Source organism: Ranitomeya variabilis, chromosome 7 (assembly GCF_051348905.1).
Source record: "Ranitomeya variabilis isolate aRanVar5 chromosome 7, aRanVar5.hap1, whole genome shotgun sequence".
In the NCBI taxonomy this organism is placed as follows: Eukaryota; Metazoa; Chordata; class Amphibia; order Anura; family Dendrobatidae; genus Ranitomeya; species Ranitomeya variabilis.
In genome coordinates this window covers 74,029,843-74,056,847 of record NC_135238.1, presented here as the reverse complement: position 1 = coordinate 74,056,847, position 27,005 = coordinate 74,029,843, and positions in this window count along the sequence as shown.

The window sequence follows — 27,005 nt, the reverse complement described above, 5'->3', positions numbered from 1 at the left end:
TTTTCCATTTATTTTCCATTTTCCTATTAGTAACATAGTAACATAGTAACATAGTTAGTAAGGCCGAAAAAAGACATTTGTCCATCCAGTTCAGCCTATATTCCTATATTCCATCATAATAAATCCCCAGATCTACATCCTTCTACAGAACCTAATAATTGTATGATACAATATTGTTCTGCTCCAGGAAGACATCCAGGCCTCTCTTGAACCCCTCGACTGAGTTCGCCATCACCACCTCCTCAGGCAAGCAATTCCAGATTCTCACTGCCCTAACAGTAAAGAATCCTCTTCTATGTTGGTGGAAAAACCTTCTCTCCTCCAGACGCAAAGAATGCCCCCTTGTGCCCGTCACCTTCCTTGGTATAAACAGATCCTCAGCGAGATATTGGTATTGTCCCCTTATATACTTATACATTGTTATTAGATCGCCCCTCAGTCGTCTTTTTTCTAGACTAAATAATCCTAATTTCGCTAATCTATCTGGGTATTGTAGTTCTCCCATCCCCTTTATTAACTTTGTTGCCCTCCTTTGTACTCTCTCTAGTTCCATTATATCCTTCCTGAGCACCGGTGCCCAAAACTGGACACAGTACTCCATGTGCGGTCTAACTAGGGATTTGTACAGAGGCAGTATAATGCTCTCATCATGTGTATCCAGACCTCTTTTAATGCACCCCATGATCCTGTTTGCCTTGGCAGCTGCTGCCTGGCACTGGCTGCTCCAGGTAAGTTTATCATTAACTAGGATCCCCAAGTCCTTCTCCCTGTCAGATTTACCCAGTGGTTTCCCGTTCAGTGTGTAATGGTGATATTGATTCCTTCTTCCCATGTGTATAACCTTACATTTATCATTGTTAAACCTCATCTGCCACCTTTCAGCCCAAGTTTCCAACTTATCCAGATCCATCTGTAGCAGAATACTATCTTCTCTTGTATTAACTGCTTTACATAGTTTTGTATCATCTGCAAATATCAATATTTTACTGTGTAAACTTTCTACCAGATCGTTAATGAATATGTTGAAGAGAACAGGTCCCAATACCGACCCCTGCGGTACCCCACTGGTCACAGTGACCCAGTTAGAGACTATACCATTTATAACCACCCTCTGCTTTCTATCACTAAGCCAGTTACTAACCCATTTACACACATTTTCCCCCAGACCAAGCATTCTCATTTTGTGTACCAACCTCTTGTGCGGCACGGTATCAAACGCTTTGGAAAAATCGAGATATACCACGTCCAATGACTCACCGTGGTCCAACCTATAGCTTACCTCTTCATAAAAACTGATTAGATTGGTTTGACATGAGCGATTTCTCATAAACCCATGCTGATATGGAGTTAAACAGTTATTCTCATTGAGATAATCCAGAATAACATCCTTCAGAAACCCTTCAAATATTTTACCAACAGTAGAGGTTAGACTTACTGGCCTATAATTTCCAGGTTCACTTTTAGAGCCCTTTTTGAATATTGGCACCACATTTGCTATGCGCCAGTCCTGCGGAACAGACCCCGTCGCTATAGAGTCCCTAAAAATAAGAAATAATGGTTTATCTATTACATTACTTAGTTCTCTTAGTACTCGTGGGTGTATGCCATCCGGACCCGGAGATTTATCTATTTTAATCTTATTTAGCCGGTTTCGCACCTCTTCTTGGGTTAGATTGGTGACCCTTAATATGGGGTTTTCATTGTTTCTTGGGATTTCACCTAGCATTTCATTTTCCACCGTGAATACCGTGGAGAAGAAGGTGTTTAATATGTTAGCCTTTTCCTCGTCATCTACAACCATTCTTTCCTCACTATTTTTTAAGGGGCCTACATTTTCAGTTTTTATTCTTTTACTATTGATATAGTTGAAGAACAGTTTGGGATTAGTTTTACTCTCCTTAGCAATGTGCTTCTCTGTTTGCTTTTTGGCAGCTTTAATTAGTTTTTTAGATAAAGTATTTTTCTCCCTATAGTTTTTTAGAGCTAGTGTTAGGGCTAAAGTTAGGGTTAGGGTTAGGGCTAAAGTTAGGGTTAGGGTTGGGGCTAAAGTTAGAGTTAGGGTTTGGGCTAAAGTTAGGATTAGGGTTGGGGCTAAAGTTAGGGTTAGGGTTTGGATTACATTTACGGTTGGGATTAGGGTTGGGATTAGAGTTAGGGGTGTGTCAGGGTTAGGTGTGTGGTTAGGGTTACCGTTGGGATTAGGGTTAGGGGTGTGTTTGGATTGGGAAGTTTCCACTGTTCAGGCACATCAGGGGCTCTCCAAACGTGACATGGCGTCCGATCTCAATTCCAGCCAATTCTGCGTTGAAAAAGTAAAACAGTGCTCCTTCCCTTCCGAGCTCTCCCGTGCGCCCAAACAGGGGTTTAGCCCAACATATGGGGTATCAGCGTACTCGGGACAAATTGTACAACAATGTTTGGGGTCCAATTTCTTCTGTTATCCTTGGGAAAATACAAAACTGGTGGCTAAAATATCATTTTTGTGAGAAAAAAAATAATTTATATTTTCACGGCTCTGCGTTATAAACTGTAGTGAAACACTTGGGCGTTCAAAGTTCTCACAACACATCTAGATAAGTTCCTTGGAAGGTCTAGTTTCCAATATGGAAAATATGGGGGGTTTCTACTGTTTGGGTACATCAGGGGCTCTGCAAATGCAACGTGACGCCTGCAGACCAATCCATCTAAGTCTGCATTCCAAATGGCGCTCCTTCCCTTCTGAGCTCTGCCATGTGCCCAAACAGTGGTTCCCCCCCACATACGGGGTATCAGCGTACTCAGGACAAATTGGTCAACAACTATTAGGGTCCAATTTATCCTGTTACCCTTGTGAAAATACAAAACTGGGGCCTAAAAAATCATTTTTGTGAAAAAAAAAATATATGTTTTCACGGCTCTGCGTTATAAACTGTAGTGAAACACTTGGTGGTTCAAAGCTCTCAAAATACATCTACACAAGTTCCTTAGGGCAGTGTTCCCCAACTCCAGTCCTCAAGGCCCACCAACAGATCATGTTTTCAGGATTTCCTTTGTATTGCACAGGTGATGCAATTATCACCTGGGCAAGACTAAGGAAATCCTGAAAACATGACCTGTTGGTGGGCCTTGAGGACTGGAGTTGGGGACCCCTGCCTTAGGGGGTCTACTTTCCAAAATGGTGTCACTTGTGGGGGGTTCAATGTTTATAGGGGCTCTCCAAACGCAGCATGGCGTCCCATCTTAATTCCAGTCAATTTTGCATTGAAAAGTAAAATGGCGCTCCTTCCCTTCCGAGCTCTGCTATGCGCCCAAACAGTAGTTAAACCCCACATATGGGGTATCGTCGTACTCAGGACAAATTGCACAACAACCTTTGTGATCTAATTTCTTCTCTTACTCTTGGGAAAATAAAAAATTGGGGGTGAAAAATCATTTTTGTGAAAAAATATGATTTTTTATTTTTACGGCTCTGCATTATAAACTTCTGTGAAACACTTGTTGGGTCAAAGTGCTCACCACACATCTAGATAAGCTCCTTAAGGGGTCTACTTTCCAAAATGGTGTCAATTGTGTGGGGTTTCAATGTTTACGCACATTAGGAGCTCTCCAAACGCAACATGGATTCCCATCTCAATTCCAGTCAATTTTGCATTGAAAAGTCAAATGGTGCTCCTTCCCTTCCGAGCTCTGCCATGCGCCCAAACAGTGCTTTACACCCACATATGGGGTATTAGCGTACTCAGGACAAATTGCACAACAATTTTTGGGGTCCAATTTTTTCCCTTACTTTTGGGAAAATAAAAAATTTGGGGCGAAAAATCATTTTTGTGAAAAAATATGATTTTTTATTTTTACGGCTCTGCATTATAAACTTCTGTGAAGCACTTGGTGGTCAAAGTGCTAACCACACATCTAGATAAGTTTCTTAGGGGAGTCTACTTTCCAAAATGGTGTCACTTGTGTGGGGGTTCAATGTTTAGGCATACCAGGGGCTCTCCAAACGCAACATGGCGTCCCATCTCAATTCCAGTCAATTTTGCATTGAAAAGTAAAATGGCGCTCCTTTCCTTCCGAGCTCTGCCATGCACCCAAACAGTCGTTTACCCCCACATATGGGGTATCAGCATACTCAGGACAACTTTTGGGGTCCATTTTCTCCTGTTTTCCTTGGTAAAATAAAACAAATTGGAGCTGAAATAAATTTTGGGTGAAAAAAGTTAAATGTTCATTTTTATTTAAACATTCCAAAAATTCCTGTGAAACACCTGAAGGGTTAATGAACTTCTTGAATGTGGTTTTGATCAACCTGAGGGGTGCAGTTTTTAGAATGGTGTTACACTTGGGTATTTTCTATCATATAGACCCCTCAAAATGACTTCAAATGAGATGTGGTCCCTAAATAAAATGGTGTTGCAAAAATGAGAAATTTCTGGTCAATTTTTAACCTTTATAACTCCCTAACAAAAAAATTTTGGTTCCAAAGTTGTGCTGATGTAAAGTAGACATGTGGGAAATGTTACTTATTAAGTATTTTGCGTGACATATCTCTGTGATTTAAGGGCATAAAAATTCAAAGTTGGAAAATTGCGAAATTTTCAAAATTTTCGCCACATTTCCATTTTTTTCACAAATAAACGCAGGTAATATCAAAGAAATTTTACCACTATCATGAAATACAATATGTCATGAGAAAATAATGTCAGAATCCCCGGGATCCGTTGAAGAGTTCCAGCGTTATAACCTCATAAAGGGACAGTGGTTAGAATTGTAAAAATTGGCCCGATCATTAACGCGCAAACCACCCTTGGGAATAAAGGGGTTAAAAAAATGAAAAATTACTGCTACAATTTTAAACCTCCTAAAATGCTAACAAATTAAAATGACATTTTACAAATGGTGCTGATATAAAGCAGACATGTGGGAAATGTTATTTATTAATGTTTTGCTATGGTATGACTATCTGGATTAAAGGGATAATCATTTAAAGTCTCAAAATTGCTAATTTTTTAAACATTTTTCTCAAAATTCTGATATTTTTTTATAAAGAAACAAAAAACATATCGACCTAAACTTACCATTATCATAAAGTATAATGTGTCACAAAACAACAATCTCAAAATCACTGAAATTTGTAAAAGCATTCCAGAGTTATTACCACATAAAGTGACACTGGTCAGATTTAAACAAATTGGCTCTGTCACCAAGTAGGTAGTGATGAGGCATTAAATAAATATAGAAAATTAAATAAAATTTGTAAAAAGCAAATCAAGGCAGCAAAGATTGAGACAGAGAGACGCATTGCCAGAGGAAGTAAAAATAATCCCAAAATATTCTTTAACCACATAAATAGTAAGAAACTAAAAAATGATAGTGTTGGTCCCCTTAAAAATAGTCTGGGTGAAATGGTGGATGAGGATGAGGAAAAAGCCAATATGCGAAATGACTTTTTTTCAAGAGTATTTATGCAAGAAAATCCAATGACGGACAAAATGATCTGTGCTAACAAATTTTCCATTAAATGTCACCTGCTTAACCCAGGAGGAAGTACGGCGGCATCTAAAAATCACTAAAGTTGACAAATCCGTGGGCCCAGATGGGATACACCCTCGAGCACTACAGGAATTAAGTACAGTCATTGATAGACCATTATTTTTAATCTTTAAAGACTCCACAAAAACAGGGTCTGTGCCGCAGGACTGGCGTAAAGCAAATGCGGTGCCAATATTCAAAAAGGGGACAAAAACTGAACTCGGAAATTATAGGCCAGTAAGCTTAACCTCTACTGTAGGTAAAATCCTGGAGGGCATTCTAAGGGATGCTATACTGGAGTATCTGAAGAGGAATAACCTCATGACCCAGTATCAGCATGGGTTTACTAGGGACCGTTCATATCAGACTAATCTGATAAACTTCTATGAAGAGGTAAGTTCCAGACTGGATCAAGGACACACAGTGGACGTAGTGTATATGGACTTTTCAAAAGCTTTTGATACGGTGCCACACAAAAGGTTGATACATAAAATGAGAACAATGGGAATAGGGGAAAATATGTGTCAGTGGGTTAAGAACTGGCTCAGGGATAGGAAACAAAGGGTGGTTATTAATGGAGCACACTCGGACTGGGTCGCGGTTCGCAGTGGGGTACCACAGGGGTCAGTACTAGGCCCGCTTCTTTTAACATATTTATTAATGACCTTGTAGGGGGCATACAGAGTAGAATTTCAATTTTTGCAGATGACACTAAACTCTGCAGGGTAATCAATACAGGGGAGGACAATTTTATATTACAGGATGATTTATGTAAACTAGAAGCTTGGGCTGATAAATGGCAAATGAGCTTTAATGGGGATAAATGTAAGGTCATGCACCTGGGTAGAAGTAATAAGATGTATAACTATGTGCTTAATTGTAAAATACTGGGCAAAAACTGTCACTGAAAAATATCTGGGGGTATAGGTAGATGACAAACTCACATTTAGTGGCCAGTGTCAGGCAGCTGGTGCAAAGACATATAAAATAATGGGATGCATTAAAAGAGGCATAGATGCTCATGAGGAGAACATAATTTTACCTTTATGCAAGTCACTTGTGTGACCACACTTAGAATATTGTGTACAGTTCTGGTCTCTGGTGTATAAGAAAGACACAGCTGAACAAGAGGGGGTGCAGAGAAGAGCGACCAAGGTTATTAGAGGACTGGGGGGTCTGCAATACCAAGTCAAATTATTACACTTTGGGCTATTTAGTTTGGAAAAACAACAGCTAAAAGGTGATCTTATTACAATGTATAAATACATGAGGGGACAGTACAAAGACCTTTCTAATGATCTTTTTACTTGTAGACCTGAGACAGGGACAAGGGGGCATCATCTACGTCTGGAGGAAAGAAGGTTTAATTATAATAACAGGCGCGGGTTCTTTACTGTAAGAGCAGTGACACTATGGAACTCTCTGCCGTATGATGTTGTAATGAGTAATTCATTACTAAAATTTAAGAAGGGACTGGATACGTTTCTGGAAAAGTATAATGTTACAGGGTATATACACTAGATTCCTTGCTTACTGTTTGCAACATGGATTTTTTTGGCCTTTCTCTGGATCAACATGTTAGGGCATGTTAGGTTACGATATGGGTTGATCTAGATGGACACGTCTTCCTTCAACCTTAAAAACTATGTTACTATGCTGCTAAGTCTCCTATGAAGACTATTGAAGCAAGTAAAAAGTAGAAAAAAAGTTTTTAAAAATGTTTAAAAAAATAAAGGAAAAATAAAAGGTAAAATCACCCCCCTTTTGTCACATTCAAATTAAAACAGTAAAATAAAAAAATACACATATTTGGTAGAAATACCAAACAAAAAGGTTAATAAACAATATTTTCATATGTGTACTTTATATTAGCATCATTTATCTAGTCATCATTTGATAGGAGAGAATGTATCGTATTTTCCGGTGTAGAAGATGACTTTTTAACCCCTGAAAATCTTCTCAAAAGTCGTGGATCACCTTATACGTCGGGTGCGGAGCTCTGAGGTCGCCGCATATGGTGCATGGAGCGGTCCCGGACGGTTCCCAGTGTCTGGAGGAGAGGAGACTCTCCTTCAGGCCCTGGGATCCATATTCATGTAAAAAAAAGAATAAAAATAAAAAATATGGATATACTTACCTTCCGACGGCACCCGGAGTTCTCCCGGTTCTCAGCGGTGCACGCGGCGGCTTCAGTTCCCAGGGATGCATTGCAAGCCGCCAAGGTCCTTTGTGACTTTCTTTTTTTTTACACGAATATGGATCCCTGGGCCTGAAGGAGAGTCTCCTCTCCTCCAGACCCTGGGAACCATCCAGGACCACTCCTGCACACGCCATATAAGACGACACCAGGTGTATAAGATGACTCCCAAAAAGTTGGGGGTCATCTTAAAAGCCCAGTGTCGTATATGCTGAAAAATACGGTAGTTTAGCTACAATATACTCTTTTTTATAGAAAACTTAAGAATATTTTTTCTTCCTGAAACTATTCAAGTTTGAATTGAATTTTAGGGACCTTTTTATTGGAATCCCCACACCCCCACTCCAAAAAAGGTGATTACATTTTAATTACTTTATAGCTTTAATTACTTTAAAGCTGTTGTAAGTAAGTTTGTTAACCTTTCACAAGAATTAACGCAAAGTGGAACACACAAAATACAAAATCATATTTTTTCCTCTAACATATCGCTTTTGGTCTAAAGTTTTCATTTTCACAATTGGGAAGAGGAGAAAATAAAACCACATTTGATAAAAAGAAATTACTGCTTTTTCATGTGGACGGTTTCAAAATTGAAGATTCACCATTTGATTTTTGGAGAAAAGTTTGTCTAAAATAAATTGCAGATGCCATACCACATTTGAAAACTCCTAAGGTTCCAAAATAAAATAAATCCTCCATAAATGACCTTATTTTGGAATCTATCCTCCTTAAGAAATTCATGTAGGGGTTTGTTGATGATTTTGGACCTACAGATGCTTTACAAAAGTTCATAATTTTGGGATTCAAAAGTTAAAAATTACATTGTTTTTTTTTCCATAAAAAAGTTGCTTTAACCTAATTATATATGGACCCCATAATTTATTATGTAATCTGTCATGAATGTGGCAATATCCCATATTTTGTTGAATATTGCTGTTTGAACAGATGACATGGCTTGGAAATGATGGCATGCATGTTTGGCTGGAAAAAATTTTAGATGCCATGTAACATTTGCTCTGTCGTTACGTTGTCAAGACAGCAGAAACCTCCCACAAAGGACCTCATTTTGGAATCTAAATTCTGCAAGAAATTCATCTGTAGTGATCACAGAATTTTTTTTATGATTGAGCAGTGAGCATGACATTTTTTTCTAATAAAATGTTGCTTAAGCCTAAAATATATAGTCCACAAAAGCAGTACTAGCAGAAAGTGGACCCAACAATTTGCTATGCAGTTTATCCTAAACACAGCCAGTGATATCCTCATAAGTGGCTGAATCCTACATTTTAGTCTTGTATTGGGAGGTCCAGTCTTTGACTTTTGGCTGGAATAGATTGCTGAAGCCATGTCACATTAGTAGAACCCCCGAAGTGGCAGACCAGCAAAAAATAAACACCATAAATGACTATCAAAATCAGATAATCTAAGGGTTTAGTTATTGTTTTATACCTACAAATGCCTTACAGAATGTTGAAAAATTTTATAACGCAAAATTACATTTTTACCACTAAAATGTTATATTAGCTACACAGTTTTCATTTTTGCAATGGATAATCTTTGAAAAGGAATTACGCAAATTGTTACTCAATTTCTCTCAAACATGGTAATGTCCTATATGTGATACAAAAAACTGCTGTTAAATCATATGGCAGGGATTGGAAGGAAAGGAGTGCAAATAAGTGAAGAATAGATTGCAGATACCATGTCATATTTGCTGAGTTCCTGAGATGCCATAGCATCTACAAATGACACCATTTTGGAAACACAATCCTTCAAAAAATTAATCTAGGTATGCTAAGCATCTTTAGCCCACTGGTTCTTCAAAACATTGTAAAAGATTAGACTTTAATAATGAAAATTACATTTTTTCCATGAAAATGTTATTTTAGCTGCAATTGTTTCATTTTTACAAAAGGTAATACATAAAAATGGACCCCAATTTATTATGCAATTTATTCTGAATACAGCAATACCCCATATGTGTTCAGAAACTGCTGATTAGCCACACAGTAGAACTTGATAGGGAAGGACTGCATTCTGACCTATGCAGCATAAACTTAATGGAATAAATTGCAGATGTGATTTACAGAACTCCTGAGTTGCCAAAAAAAGCAGACAAAAATTGAAACATTATTTTTGAAAATTAAAACCCTCAATAAATTCATGTACGGATGCAGCAACTATTTTGCCTCAAGAATATTTTTCTGAAAAAAAATATGGATTGAATGACTGAAATTGAAATTTTCAAACAAAATGCCAACTTTGTGCCCATACATTGTTTCCAGCTTGTGCTTCTTGAGACACACACGCCATAAATATTTTAGTGGGTTCTTCTCACTGCAGTAATGCCATACATGTTGATACTAACTACGGTATAGGTACACTATGAGGCACAACATGCATATGCATATTTGGGCTTGGGAGAGCAGATTCTACTGGATTGATTTTTTGGGGAGGAGCAGAGTCATGTCGTTTTTCTAGAGCATTTGTGCTACCGGTAACATGGAAGCAGCTTATTTTTCTGCTGAGATATGATTTCTCTGAGTGGATGCTTATTTTCTCTGGGTTGATTTTAAATTCTCATTGATAAAAGTCAGCAAGTTTGATCGGGTCCCTGCTTATTCAGCAAGCTATAGCACTTGCCCAATAAGCTGCAGAGGGAACCCAGATAACTGGAGCACCCTGGCTGATCAGCTGTTCAGATCCACAGCTGCATGTGTCGCGGCTGTGTGACAGTCACAACACACATGCTCTCCATGCATGTGTTGTGACGGTGACAGATCCGCGACATATGCAGCTGTGGTGCTGGAAGGCTGATCAGCCGGTGCACTCCTGTATCTGGGTTCCTTCTGCAGCTAATTCTTTAAGCGATACAGCTTGCCGAATAAGCAGGGACAAATCAAATTTGCTCATCTTTACTCATTGGTAACATTTTGAGGTAAATAAAATGTTTGATCACTTTCAGTATAAGGCTAAGCACAAATACAGCCAGTGCCCTTACCTCTTGGCTTCACCAACTGTGCACTTAAGAATCTCATTTGCATATAAATGAAAAGTTATTTTCTCGAGCACTGTACCAGTAACATGTACAGTGATAGAATGATAATTTTGGGGGGTGACAGACCCACTTTAAATATGTTAATAATCAGTAATATGGTATGATGTTTATTTTAATTATACTTTTTTTTCCTATCTAATGCATATCATTCATGCTATGTACATTTACATGACCTTACAATTCAAGTTCACGTTTATATTCTGTTTTTTGCTTAGATGATGTAATAATCTTGTAAAGTAAAAATGTAACTAAAGCTTATGACCTTGGCCTAATATCCATCTGTTTAAAGGGCAGTATGCCCAGCGACAATTTGGTCAATCCATTGCAATGGGTGCTGATGCCAGGTGACAAGGGTTTTAGTTACTGGAAGTCTGCATACTTCTACAAAAGACATCTGTTCACCAGGAAGTTCTTAGCTAAAGCCAAATCTAAAACAACATGCCAGTAGTTTTTGATTTAGTATTGTTTAAGAATTCTATGAATCTCAAATATAAAAAGCATTATAAGATGACATACAATTTTTGAGAAAATTGTTCAACTAGTATGTTTTGTTACAGTCTTAGTGTGATATGTAATTTGCATCGATTGCTGCATCCTTCTTTAGATGGGACTAATATTGAACTCAAATGTTGTTTTTCTGCTAATGATGAAATAGCTTTTAACTTATTATTGCATAAATGTATATATATATATATATATATATATATATATATATATATATATATATATATTAAGTCTTTGGAGTACTATGTACATTTTATTAGTAACCTTAATGTATATATTCAAAATAGTAACAACTAAGTCATAATAGAGTAGAAGGGTTTAATAAACTTATGAACCAAAAATACGATAGACCCCTAAAAATGTAATTTTATTAACCCCTTCATTACCCAGCCTATTTTGACCTCAATGACCTGGCCGTTTTTTGTAATTCTGACCAGTGTCCCTTTATGAGGCAATAACTCAGGAACGCTTCAATGGATCCTAGTGGTTCTGAGATTTTTTTAATGACATATTAGGCTTCATGATAGTGGTAAATTTAGGTTGATAATTTTTGCATTTATTTGTGAAAAAAAATGGAAATTTGGCAAAAATTTTAAATTTTTGCAGTTTTCAAATTTTTATTTTTTATTCTGTTAAACAAGAGAGTTATGTGACACAAAATAGTTAATAAATAACATTACCCACATGTCTACTTTACATCAGCACAATTTTGGAAACAAAATTTTTTTTGCTAGGAAGTTATAAGGGTTAAAATTTGACCAGCGATTTCTCATTTTTACAACAAAATTTACAAAACCATTTTTTTTAGGGACCACCTCACATTTGAAGTCAGTTTGAGGGGTCTATATGGCTGAAAATACCCCAAAGTGACACCATTCTAAAAACTGCACCCCTCAAGGTGATCAAAACCACATTCAAAAAGATGTTTAACCCTTCAGGTGCTTCACAGCAGCAGAAGCAACATGGAAGGAAAAAAATATCATTTAACTTTTTAGTCACTAAAAAGATCTTTTAGCAACAATTTTTTTATTTTCCCAAGGGTAAAAAGAGAAACTGGACCCCAAAAGTTATTGTACAATTTGTCCTGAGTACACTGATACCCAATATGGGGGGGAAACCACTGTTTGGGCGCACGACAGGGCTCGGAAGGGAAGGATCACCATTTGACTTTTTCAATGAAAAATTGGCTCCAATCTTTAGCGGACACCATGTCGCGTTTGGAGAGCCCCTGTGTGACTAAACATTAGAGCTCCCCCACATGTGACCCCATTTTGGAAACTAGATCTCCCATGGAACTAATCTAGATGATCGGTGACCACTTTAAACCCCCAAGTGCTTCACAGAAGTTTATAACGCAGAGCTGAGAAAATAAAAAATAATTTTTCTTTCCTCAAAAATTATTTTTTAGCCCTCAATTTTTTATTTTCACAAGAGTAACAGGAGAAATTGGACACCTAAAGTTGTTGTCCAGTTTGTCCTGAGTATGCTGATACCCTATATGTGGGGTGAACCACTGTTTGGGCACACGTCGGGGCTCGGAAGGGAAGTAGTGATGTTTTGGAATGCAGACTTTGATGGAATGGTCTGCGGGCATCATGTTACGTTTGCAGAGCCCCTGACGTGCCTAAACAGTAGAAACCCCCTACAAGTGACCCCATTTTGGAAATTAGACCCCCCAAGGAACTTATCTAGACATGTGGTGAGCACTTTGAACCCCCAAGTGCTTCACAGAAGTTTACAACGCAGAGCCATGGAAATAAAAAATCATTTTTCTTTCCTCAATAATTAAGTTTTAGCAAGCTATTTTTTATTTTGACAAGTGTAACAGGAGAAGTGGACCCCAATATTGGTTGCCCAGTTTGTCATGAGTATGCTCATGCCCCATATGTGGGGGTAAACCACTGATTGGGCACACGTTGGGGCTCGGAAGGGAAGTAGTGATGTTTTGAAATGCAGACTTTGATGGAATGGTCTGCAGGCGTCACGTTGCGTTTGCAGAGCCACTGATGTGCCTAAACAGTTGAAACCCCCCACAAATGACCCCATTTTGGAAACTAGGCCCCCCACGGAACTTATCTAGATGTTTGGTGAGCACTTTGAACCCCCAAGTGCTTCACAGAAGTTTATAACGCAGAGCCGTGAAAATAAAAAATATTTTTTCTTTCCTCAAAAATTATGTTTTAGCAAGCAATTTTTTATTTTCGCAAGGGTAACAGGAGAAAATGGACCACAATAGTTATTGCCAAGTTTGTCCTGAGTATGCTGGTACACGATATGTGGGTGTAAACCACTGTTTGGGCGCACGTCAGGGATCGAAAGGGAGGGAGCACCATTTGACTTTTTGAACGCAAGATTGGCTTGAATCAATAGTGGTGCCATGTTGCGTTTGGAGGCCCCTGATGTGCCTAAACAGTGGAAACCCCTCAATTCTATCTCCAACATTAACCCCAACACACCCCTAACCCTAATCCCAACTCTAGCCATAACCCTAATCACAACCCTAACCCCAACACACTCCTAACCACAAGCCTAACCCCGACACACCCCTAACCATAATCCCAACCCAAACCTTAATACTAGCCCTAATTCCAACCCTAACTCTAATTCCAACCCTAACCTTAAGTCTATGTGCCCACGTTGCGGATTCGTGTGGGATTTTTCCGCACCATTTTTGAAAAATCTGAGGATTTCCAGTGTTTTTTGTGTGGATTTCACCTGCGGATTCCTATTGAGAAATAGGTGTAAAACGCTGCAGAATCCCACAAAGAATTGACATGCTGTGTAAAATACAAAGCAGCGTTTCCACGCTGTATTTTCCACACCATGGGCACAGCGGATTTGGTTTTCCATAGGTTTACATGGTACTGTAAACCTGATGGAAAACTGCTACGAATCCGCAGCAGCCAATCCGCCGCGGATCCGCAGTCAAATCCGCACCGTGTGCACATAGCCTAATTCTAACCCTAACCCTAATTCTAACCCTAACCCTAACCCTAACTCTAACCCTAGTGGAAAAATAAAAGTAAATATATTTTCTTTATTTTATTATTGTCCCTACCTATGGGGGTGATAAAGGGGGGGTTCAATTACTATTTTTTTATTTTGATCACTGTGATAGGTTTTATCACAGTGATCAAAATGTACCTGGAACGAATCTGCCGGCCAGCAGATTCGGCGGGCGCACTGCGCATGCGCCCGCCATTTTGGAAGATAGCGGCACCCATGGAGCAGACGGACGGACAGTGGGAGGCTCGGTAAGTATGAGGGGGGATCGGAGCACGGGGGCGTGGGATCGGAGCACAGGGAGCGGACAGGAGGATGGGAGAGTGGACAGGAGGGGAGCAGCGCACAGGACAGAGGACTGTGGAGGCGATCGGTGGCGGTGGGGGGGCAGATCAGGGTTTCCAGCCATGGCCGATGCTATTGCAGCATCGGCCATGGCTGGATTGTAATATTTCACCAGTTTTCATAGGTGAAATATTACAAATTGCTCTGATTGGCTGTTTCACTTTCAACAGCCAATCAGAGCGATCGTAGCCACGAGGGGGTGAAGCCACCCCCCCTGGGCTGAAGTACCACTCCACCTGTCCCTGCAGATCAGGTGAAATTGGAGTTAACCCTTTCACCTGATCTGCAGGGACGCAATCCCTCCATGACACCACATAGGCATCACAGGTCAGATTGGCACCGACTTTCATGACGCCTACGTGGCGTCACAGGTCAGGAAGGGGTTAATATATTAATACAATGCAAGACTCATAATTGAATATACATGTACATCTCACAAAATTAGAATCTCATCAAAAGTTAATTTATTTTAGTTCTTAAATGCAAAAAGTCAAACTCGTATGTTAGATAGAGTCAATACAAACAGAGTGATCTATTTCAAGTGTTTATTTCTGCTAATGTTGATGATTATGGCTTACAGCCAATGAAAACCCAAAAGTCATTATCTCAGAAAATGTGAATATTTTATAACAACAGCTTGAAAAAATGATTTTAAAATCTGAAATGTTGGCCTACTGCAATTTATATTCAGTAAATGCACTCAATACTTGGTCGGGGCTCCTTTTGCATCAATTACTGCATCAATGCGGCGTGACATGGAGGTGATCAGTCTGTGGCACTGCTGAGGTGTTATGGAAGCCCAGGTTGCTTTGATAGCAGCCTTCAGCTCATCTGCATTGTTGGGTCTGGTATCTCCCATCTTCCTCTTGACAATACCCTACAGATTTACCCTATAGATTAGTGCTCTAAAATTTCCTGGTAGATGGCTATGCTGACTTTGATCTTGATAAAACACAGTGGACCTACACCAGCAGATGACATGGCTCCCAAAACCATCATTGATTGTAGATACTTCACACTAGACCTTGGAAATCAAGGTCCCAGAGTCTGGAGGAAGAATGGAGAGACACACAATCCAAGGTGCTTGAGGTCTAGTGTGAAGTTTCCACAATCAATGATGGTTTGGGGAGCTATGTCATCTGCTGGTACAGTCAGCTATATAACTGGCCCATTTGCATCAGATCAAAGTGCTGGCTCACAAACTGCAACGTCTAATCAGCTTGTCCAGGACCTTGTAAAATAGCAACAACATGAAGAAGCCATTCAAGCATAAGACACCATTGCAACCCCCACATGTTGCTCTAAAAACCAAAATCAATTTCTTAAATAAGCACTCAAAACAGGAAGGATATTATTCCATCATGATCAGCTGCAAACAATTCTTCAGATTCTGTTCATATACTTCCAGTACTGAGATATAACATGAGGGTAACAAAACGTTTCCTCTGGCTTGGGACTTTACCGCCTGACTCCACAGAAATTCCTCAATTGAATCCTTTTTCTTAGCACTGAGATTTTTACATGATGATTTAGATCTTGTGTCTAGACAAGAATGATATTGCCAAGTGCATAAAATTGGCAAGAATAGAATTGGAAGAAAATTGCAAAATATTTTGTTATCTTCAAGGAAAGATAGAATATATGAGTCTGGCATTAGCCAGAGTGAAATTTGCAATATTGTTTTTTAAAAAATAAACAAATAGATATTTAATTAAAAAAATCTGACTTTTCTATATGTAAATCACAAAAAATCTGATTTAAAAATTCCTTTTAAGGCATTTTTTGATTTAGTTTCAGCTGCCAGCTTTTGTTATTGTAAGTGGCATTGGCTTGCCTTTATTGAAATTGTCAGTGTATAGTACAATACAATATGCCTCACCCTCAGGGTGTGATGAATTGCAATGTACAACATCAGAATTTTCTCTACTTGTGGGTTCTCTTCATTTTAAATAACTTTTTTAATTTGTATTTGAAAATTAGATCATTGTCATTCCAACCGCCTTGAAAAATATATTTCTGGATCAGTAAATGCCATTTATTTGTCTCAAAATGTGCTACTTGAATGTGTAAGTGCTTGCACTGGTTGTATTTTCTGAATCTGAGTCCTGAACAATAACATTGCATAGGAAATATAATTTGGTGCCTAATATCTGTCTCCTTAAGGTTAAAATATATAATTTGCCAGGTCCAGAATTTAAGGTTGTAAAAGATTATGTGGCAGACAGTGTGGGAAAAAATTTCATTAGGCCTTAGGCTATGTGCACACGTTGTGGATTTGGTGTGCGGATTTTTCCGCACCGTTTTTGCAAAATCCGCAGGAAAAACCGCACTGCGGATTACCCGTGGATTTGCCGCAGATTTACCTAGGTTATTGTGTGCTTTTTGTGCAGATTCCATCTGCGGTTTTACACCTGCGGATTCCTATTGAGGAGCAGGTGTAAACTGCTGCGGAATCTGCACAAAGAATTGACATGCTGCAGAAAAAACACCACAGCGTTTCAGCGCGTTTTTTCCGCAGCATGTGCACTGCGGATTTTGTTTTCTATAGGTTTACATGGTACTGTACAACGCATGGAAAACAGCTGCAGATCCGCAGCGTCAAATTCGCTGCGCATCCGCAGTAAAATCCGCAACATGTGCACATAGCCTTAGACCTTGCATAGATTACTGTGAACTTAAAGAAATTCTCTCATCAAAAATGTTATCCTTACAATATATTGTAGTCATCATATTCTATAGCACTGTGTACTTACAACGGGTTATTTTGCCCATTTAACCATTAAATTCTTAACTTTTCCATTAGGTCTATGACATCACATTGACCAGCTGAATCCTAAGATTTATGTAGAAACAGGAATTTATTTTTACCTGTATGAGTCATGAGTAGTGTTGAGCGATACCGTCTGATATTTGAAAGTATCGGTATCGGATTGGATAGGCCGATATCCAAAAAATATCGGATATCGCCGATACCGATACCCGATACCAATACAAGTCAATGGGACACAAATATCGGAAGGTATCCTGGATGGTTCCCAGGGTCTGAAGGAGAGGAAACTCTCCTTCAGGCCCTGGGATCCATATTCATGTAAAAATAAAGAATAAAAATTAAAAATATGGATATACTCACCCTCGGACGAGCCCTGGCTGTCACTGCTGCAAGCGTCTGCCTCCGTTCCTAAGAATGCAGAGTGAAGGACCTTCGATGATGTCGCGGCTTGTGATTGGTCGTGTGACCGCTCATGTGACTGCTCACGCGACCAATCACAAGCCGCGACATCATCGCAGGTCCTACACTCACTGCATTCTTAGGAACGGAGGCTGCCGGTTACACCGCTAAGGTCCAGGGTCCGCCGGAGGGGTGAGTATATCCATATTTTTTATTTTTAATCTTTATTTTTTACATAAATATGGATCCCAGGGCCTGAAGGAGAGTATCCTCTCCTCCAGACCCTGGGAACCACACACTGGGAACTTCCGATTCCGATTTCCGATATCACAAAAATATCGGAACTCGGTATCGGAATTCCGATACAGCGAATATCGGCCGATACCCTATATTTGCAGTATCGGAATGCTCAACACTAGTCATGAGTTCCTGGCAGGGGGAGGACTGGTGCAGCTGTGTCAGAAGTTGGAGAGAGGACTAATTTTTGCTGGAAAACAGACTTCCTGTTTCTACATAAAGCAAATAAAAGAGAAGAATTTACTGTGTAGAAATAGAAAATTAGCAATTCTAAGTGCACAAGTGCCATATAATATGATGATTCCAATATATAAAAACTTTGATGGAAGGAGTGCTTCTTTAATAAAATTGCAGTGAAAAATCAGTACTATTTGCTTTCTCCCTTTGATCTCCACAATTAGTTATCGGGTGCCTGATAGTAGGGTTGAGCGACTTTTATTTTTATAGGACCGGGTCGGGTTTCACGAAACTCGACTTTCTCAAAAGTCGGGTCGAGTGAAATCGGCCGATCCTATAAAAAAGTCGGGGTCGGGGTCGGCCGAAACACGAAACCCAATGCAGTGCAATGGGATACTATGGTTCCCAGGGTCTGAAGGAGAGGAAACTCTCCTTCAGGCCCTGGGATCCATATTAATGTGTAAAATAAAGAATCAAAATAAAAAATATTGATATACTCACCCTCGGATGCGCCCTGGTACTAAACGGCAGCCTTCCTTCCTAAGGATGAGCGCGTGAATGACCTGCGGTGACGTCTCGGCTTGTGATTGGTCGTGAGCGGTCCATTAGGTATAGGTATTAGGTATATACTCACCGTCGGACGCGCCCTGCTTCTTTCCGGCAGCCTTCCTTCCTAAGAATGAGCGCATGAAGGACCTTAGATGACGTCGCGGCTTGTGATTGGTCGCGTGACCGCCCATGTGACCGCTCGCGACCAATCACAAGCCGCGACGTCACAGCAGGTTATTCACGCGCTCATCCTTAGGAAGGAAGGCTGCCGTTTAGTACCAGGCCGCATCCGAGGGTGAGTATATCAATATTTTTTATTTTGATTCTTTATTTAACACTTAAATATGGATTCCGATACTGATTCCCGATATCGCAAACATATCGGAACTCGGTATCGGAATTCCGATACCAGATTCAGAAGATCGCCGACCTCATGGCCGACCCCACACAGGGGTCGGGTCGGGTTTCATGAAACCCGACTTTGCCAAAAGTCAGCGACTTCTGAACATGGCCGACCCGTTTCGCTCAACCCTACCTGATAGTTCACCAAACTTGAAATTAGGGGTGAATAGAACCTTCTAAGAATTAAAGACAGGGATGAGTAAAACCTTGTGTTCAACATTTTTTTGAGCCATTATGAGTATCTAGCTATGTCTTTTAGTTTGTTACATTCTCATTGTCTTTCAAAATGCTGTAAATTATATTAATTAAGACTTTGTTGGTCAATTTGTCATTGTTGATATAGATAATATTCTTATTTATTTATTTGACAATGCTTCACACATTAATTATGTATGTATTGCTCTTCATTTGCTTTCTGATAATAATCTCTTTCCTAAAATTTAAAATGTGTTACGAGAATAAGACGTACATTTTTTTAGACATACAGTACAGACCAAAAGTTGGACACACCTTCTCATTTAAAGATTTTTCTGTATTTTCATGAGTATGAAAATTGTAAATCCGCACTGAAGGCATCAAAACTATGAATTAACACATGTGGAATTATATACTTAACAAAAAAGTGTAACACAACTGAAAATATGTCTTACATTCTAGGTTTTTCAAAGTAGCCACCTTTTGCTTTGATGACTGCTTTGCACACTCTTGGCATTCTCTTGATGAGCTTCAAGAAGTAGTCACTGGGAATGGTTTTCACTTCACAGGTGTGCCCTGTCAGGTTTAATAAGTGGGATTTTTTGCCTTATAAATCGGGTTGGGACCATCAATTGTGTTGAGCAGAAGTCTGGTGGATACACAGCTGATAGTCCTACTGAATAGACTGTTAGAATTTGTATTATGGCAATAAAAAAGCAGCTAAGTAAAGAAAAACGAGTGGCCATCATTACTTTAAGAAATGAAGGTCAGTCAGTCCAAAAAATTTGGAAAACTTTGAAAGTGTCCCCAAGTGCAGTTGCAAAAACCATCAAGCGCTACAAAGAAACTGGCTCACATGAGGACCGCCCCAGGAAAGGAAGACCAAGAGTCACCTCTGCTTCTGATGATAGGTTTATCCTAGTCACCAGCCTCAGAAATCGCAGGTTAACAGCTGCTCAGATTAGAGACCAGGTAAATGCCACACAGAGTTCTAGCAGCAGACACATCTCTACAACAACTGTTAAGAGGAGACTTTGTGCAGCAGGTCCTCATGGTAAAATAGCTGCTAGGAAACCACTGATAAGGACAGGCAACAAGCAGAAGAGACTTGTTTGGGCTGAAGAACACAAGGAATGGACATTAGACCAGTGGAAATCTGTACTTTGGTCTGATGAGTCCAAATTTGAGATCTTTGGTTTCAACCACCGTGTCTTTGTGTGACGCAAAAAGGTGAACGGATGGACTCTACATGCCTTGTTCCCACAGTGAAGCATGGAGGAGGAGGTGTAATGGTGTGGGGGTGCTTTGCTGGTGACACTGTTGGGGATTTATTCAAAATGGAAGGAATACAGAACCAGCATGGCTACCACAGCATCTTGCAGCAGCATGCTATTCCATCCGGTTTGGGTTTAGTTGGACCATCATTTATTTTTCAACAGGACAATGACCCCAAACACACCTACAGGCTGTGTAAGGGCTATTTGACTAAGAAAGAGAGTGATGGGGTGCTACGCCAGATGACCTGGCCTCCACAGTCACCAGACCTGAACCCAATCAAGATAGTTTGGGGTGAGCTGGGCCGCAGAGTGAAGGGAAAAAGGCCAACAAGTGCTAAGCATCTCTGGGAACTCCTTCAAGATTGTTGGAAGACCATTTCTGGTGACTACCTCTTGAAGCTCATCAAGAGAATGCCAAGAGTGTGCAAAGCAGTCATCAAAGCAAAAGGTGGCTACTTTGAAGAACCTAGAATATAAGACATATTTTCAGTTGTTTCACACTTTTTTTTTAAGTATATAATTCTACATGTGTTAGTTCATAGTTTTGATGCCTTCAGTGTGAATTTACAATTTTCATAGTCATGAAAATACAGACAAATCTTTAAATGAGAAGGTGTGTCCAAACTTTTGGTCTGTAGTGTATATTTACTGCCAATGGTTTGCAAATTGATGCTAAGGTGCAAAGCCTTTTCTTGCTTTAGTCAATTTACTATTGAATAATGTTACATTTTTTAACCCTTGACTGATTTTACAAAAAAAGATAATGATTGGAATTCACAGGCAGAGCAAAGTCTTGCAGCTCTTAGTAGGAATGTATCATTAGAAAATCATGTATTTTAAAATCAAGTTGTTTTGCTAAACATATTTTTTGAAAAATGTTGGAATGTTTTTTTTGCACATCTTATGACCTGTATTAAACAAATTATTAGAAATCTTGCAGTATTCACACTGTCCTTTCAAGAAGAATTTACAGTAGTTTCCTTATCATCATAGGCAGGATTCACAGCTATGCACAACCGTAACACATCCATTCCCAAGAGGGAATATCACCCTGCTCTACATTTCATCACAATGACTTTTGCAAGGGCTCAAGGGATGCTTTAATTCAAACATGAGAAATCATAAATTATTGATGTTAATTTGGGTGTTTGAGGAATGGCATAAGTTTTTATACATTGAAAATATTTCATCCAGTACGATAAAAAATCTAAATTATTTAGAATGAACAAAATGTCTCATCCATAAAAAAGATTGATAAACAATATTTTTCTCTAGATTTGATTTTCTGGTGATGGTTAGAACTGGTAGAAAGAATCTGAGTATTGATGCTCTATTGTGTACGTCAAATACACCTATGCAATCTGCAATTGCAATATGGCTCTGTCAGTGGTCACTCTAAAATGGATGCCATGGACAGGCTTAGTGCAAGCCACTCCACTTACCAATCCCAGGGTTAGCCTGGCCTCACCCTTTAACCCATGTCCAGGGATCTGGAAACGGGCTTCTGAGCTGGGACCACGGAATAAGATGCTATATAGCGGTGCAGATTGTCAGAAGTGGTCAGGTATCCAGGTAAGACCCAAGATAGCAAAAATATTACAAAATTGGAAGATACAAGAATAAACAAATAATAAAATATAAAGGCTTACTCAGGGTCTAAAATTAATCATCTAAATGCACATATCTGTCCTAATTATTGTTAATCTCGGGAACTTTGGAACAGTTATCTTTGAGTGGATGCTAAACAGTGTGGCAAATATTGAAGCTATACTTACTGAGCATGTGCTTTTTCTAGTACTAAAATTTCCTTATTTGAAGTCATTCAATTGTTAATATATATGTTTTCTATTTCTATTGGGCTCATTTTAATAATAACCTAATCAAGTTTTACAATTTTAATATATAAGGTTTTTTTCTGGCACCAAAAAAGCCACAAGAATAGTCAATAAAAAAGCCGAGGTCAAAAACTGGAAACAAACACACTATATTGGAGCTGATCTAACAGGTCAGAACAAGAGGAGAAAAAGGCTATACCTGAGAGCCAGCAATAAGTGGAAAGCTTAAGTAGGGTGTAATGCTCTCCATTTGACTGGAGCAGACATCTACTAGACTGATTGGCACTGCAGTTCCCAGCCACCCCAATTTTAGTAGCTGGTCAGAGCCTCCACCACCTAGAGATTCTGGTTCCAACATCTCTATCACCAGCACCGCCCAGAGAATGAAAACGTTGGCACCTGGCAATAGAAGCAGACGATGCATGAGCAGGTCCTGGTGGAGATATTACAACATTATTTCAATCATATACTTTTACCTTTTGTAATGTATTTGCGGTATTTGCGTAATATGAACATCCTCTTAGGTGTTTCCCACTTAACAAGTCCACTGTCTAGTTTAAGTGTTGGTTTCCAGCTCAGGCCTTCATCTGATGACAGACCTGTTGAATGGAACTTTTCTAAAAGTACTGAGCTGCCTGATCTATTCATTTCATTTACATTTGTGCTATTTTTATATCTACTATTTACTATTTGGAAAAGTATTGGCCTATTAATGTGTTTTGAAATATAAATTGAATTGAATCTAGATGTTCGGAAACAGATTTCCTGTCAGTATAAATATGTAAGAAGCACAGATGTCAACCAATCACTTGGCCCTTGCCATTGCCTACTGTGCACCATGTCATTTTGCTTTAGTTCATAGCATAGCAATGATGCTATTTAAAAAGCACTCTCCTGCGAAAGGTTCATAGATCACATAACAGTGTTTCTCATTTGAAACCTATCTTTGCTTATCAGCAAATCTGATATTTAATCATTTTGAAAAGCAAGATACAGCCCTTAGACCCAGGAAAACATTGTGAATTTACTTTTCTTGAAATGCATTTGACAAGCAACTCTACTTATTGTTAACTATAGGAAAGGAAATGTCTATTTTAGTAGTTTACTTTTTATATATCCTGTAAGTCAAAAACAAAAATAATAAAGAATCCCCCCTGGTGGAGACACACCTCTTTAAAGCACCACTTTAGCATTTCTTTTTATTTCATCACTGGAGTGGTGCCACTAACCTAAGTTCCCTTCTTCTAGTATTATATTCACCAGTTGCTGTCTTCAGCTGTTCCCAGCGACGCTCTGGACCCAATTCACCATCCTGTGACCGAAATTTCTCACTGATAGGAAGACTCAGGTAACGGTCTCAAGTTCTCAATGTAAAGCTATGAGAACCTTCTTCTGGCCTCCTTCTGTCATACATAGACCTATATTGAGTTGACACTTCCAGATCACCCAGCAAACGTTGAGTGATCCAACAGGTCACAACCTGCAGAAGACTGACTGGAGTGCCACAAAAAACAGATGAAGATGGCGGCTCATGAGTATAGTACTAGAGGCAGGGTATTAGGCGTCAAGATTCCGACGCTGCACATGGGGATTCTCAAGCCATGTCTTCTGCAGTCTCCCCTTCTTTCTCAGCCGCAGAGGATCCTGCTCAGCAGAGATGTTTGTCCCAGGGTCTGGTTGCTGCTGCCTCCCCAGGTCCAGCTATAGCAACCAGCATTAGTCAGTGGCGAGCAGACGCTCCTGGGACTAAGTCCTGCTTTTGGCCTTTTGAGCATGCCCATGAGACAACCATTCATTGGTGGTTGGAGGTCACGTGCCCAGGTTCTCAAGCAGCTTGGATTGGTTCATTAGCAAGGTCCCGGAAGACTGCAGCTATAAAAGGATCATGCGGCCGCACTGCCATGCACTAGTAGGCCCGAAAATCGTGGTGTGTGCAAGCATAAATGTCTCTGGTGATAGCTCCAAATGATCCCCTACCCTCTGGTAATGTACACTATGTTCCAAATTATTATGCAAATTACATTTTTATCGGATTTTCCTAAATGGTCGGTGCAAATGACAGTCAGTCTAATAAAAGTAATCACCCGTTAGAGTATACATCGAATTTTATTGAAGAAACCTCCCAATGATAACAGTATAATCTCCAAAATGAATAAAAACTTAAAATGCACTGTTCCAAATTATTAGGCACAGTAGAATTTCTAAACTATTGATATGTTTTAAAGAACTAAAAATGCTCATTTGTGGAATTTGCAGCATTAGGAGGTCACATTCACTGAACAAAAAAAGCTATGTAACTCCAAAACATCCTAACAGGCCAAGTTACATGTTAACATAGGACCCCTTCTTTGATATCACCTTTACAATTCTTGCATCCATTGAACTTGTGAGTTTTTGGAGAGTTTCTGCTTGTATTTCTTTGCATGAAGTCAGAGCAGCCTCCCAGAGCTGCTGTTTTGATGTGAACTGCCTCCCACTCTCATAGATCTTTTGCTTGATGATACTCCAAAGGTTCTCTATAGGGTTGAGGTCAGGGGAAGATGGTGGCCCGACCATGAGTTTATCTCCTTTTATGCCCATAGCAGCCAATGACTCAGAGGTATTCTTTGCAGCATAAGATGGTGCATTGTTATGCATGAAGATGATTTTGCTCCTGAAGGCACATTTCTGCTTTTTATACCATGGAGGAAAGTTGTCAGTCAGAAACTCTATATACTTTGCAGAGGTCATTTTCACACCTTCAGGAACCTTAAAGGGCCCTACCAGCTGTTTCTCCATGATTCTGGCCCAAAACATGACTCCTCCACCTATTTGCTGACGTTGCAGCCTTGTTGGGACATGGTGGCCATCCACCAACCATCCACTACTCCATCCATTTGGACCATCCAGGGTTGCTCAACACTTATCAATAAACAAGACTGTTTGGAAATTAGTCTTCATGTATGTGTGGGCCCAATGCAACCATTTCTGCTTGTGAACACTGTTTAAGGGTGGCCGAATAGTAGGTTTATGCACCACAGCAAGCCTTTGAAGGAGCTTACACCTTGAGGTTTGAGGGACTCCAGAGGCACCAGCAGCTTCAAATATCTGTTTGCTGCTTTGTAATGGCTTTTTAGCAACTGCTCTCTTAATTTGATGAACTTGCCTGGCAGAAATCTTCCTCATTATGCCTTTATCAGCACAAACACATCTGTGCTCAGATACAGCCACAAATCTCTTAACAGTACGATGATCACCCTTAAGTTTTCGGGAAATTTCTAATGTTTTCATCCTTTCACCAAGGCATTGCACTATTTGATGCTTTTCAGCAGGAGAGAGATCCTTTTTCTTTCCCATTTTTCTTGAAAACTGTGACCTGCTTAATAATGTGGAACATCATTTTTAAGTAGTTTTCCTTTAATTAGAATCACCTGGAAAGCCAATTATCACATGTGTTTAAGATTGATTTCAGTGATCCATTGAGCCCTGAGACACAATACCATCCACGAGTTTATTTGAAAAACAAAACAATTAAATCTTTATGACACTTAAATCCAATTTGCATAATAATTTGGAACACAGTGTATGTGAATAGGGTGCTTGGAGTTTGAGACAGCGCCGAGTAGCGGTATTGTCAGTGCACCACCATGCCCTCAGTACGCACTATACATGATAGGTAATGTCTGTTAGTGGCGTTCGCCAATGCAACACCTTGCGCACTCTGTGCGCTGAAGTGGCTAAGTTAGCACTGGTTAGTGGCATTCACCAGTGCGATGCCGCGTGCACTCTGTGCGCTAAATATATTCATCCTGCTGCTGTTTAAGCATTGCTAGTGTGATGCCGTGGGCATAGTGGGTCTAGATAGACTCTTTCCCCCCCTTTCTAGAGGCTGAGACTTGTGACCTCACTTGTGCTTAATGTGCTGTGCCCTGTGACAGCTAACAGGGTACAGAGTCTGCTTACTACGGTACAGTGGTTCTGTGAATTAACAGAGCTCACAACAGTACAGACTAGGTGACGGTTAATCCGCATGTGTTTGGTGCGATACCTCCTTTAGTGTCCGCCTTTGCTGAGCAGCAGTTACCATCTCTGCACGGTGGACCCTGGGTTGCGAATGCACCTTATTGCTATTATTATATTTATTTGGTGCATTCTGCCAACCCTAACACAGGGAACTTACATTAAAGGCACCACTCCAGTAATAAAGTTAAAAAAGATATACTTGAGTGGTGCTTTAAAGCAAAAGTCTCCTTTTGTGCAGAGTTGTTTATTGGTTATGCTCCTAAGGATACACAATATTTTCATTCACAATTTCGGATTTTCCTCCACTACTTCCAAAAGTCATACATAAAGGTACCAATTAGGGCTCATTACTATATAGTTATATAAATTTTATCTATGAGCTCATCCACAGTTTGACAAACTGTTTGCTGTTGTGTCACAGCCCTTATCTGCTTTGTATCACTGTGGATTGCTATCAGCAAATCCAAACAATATCACTTATGTTGAT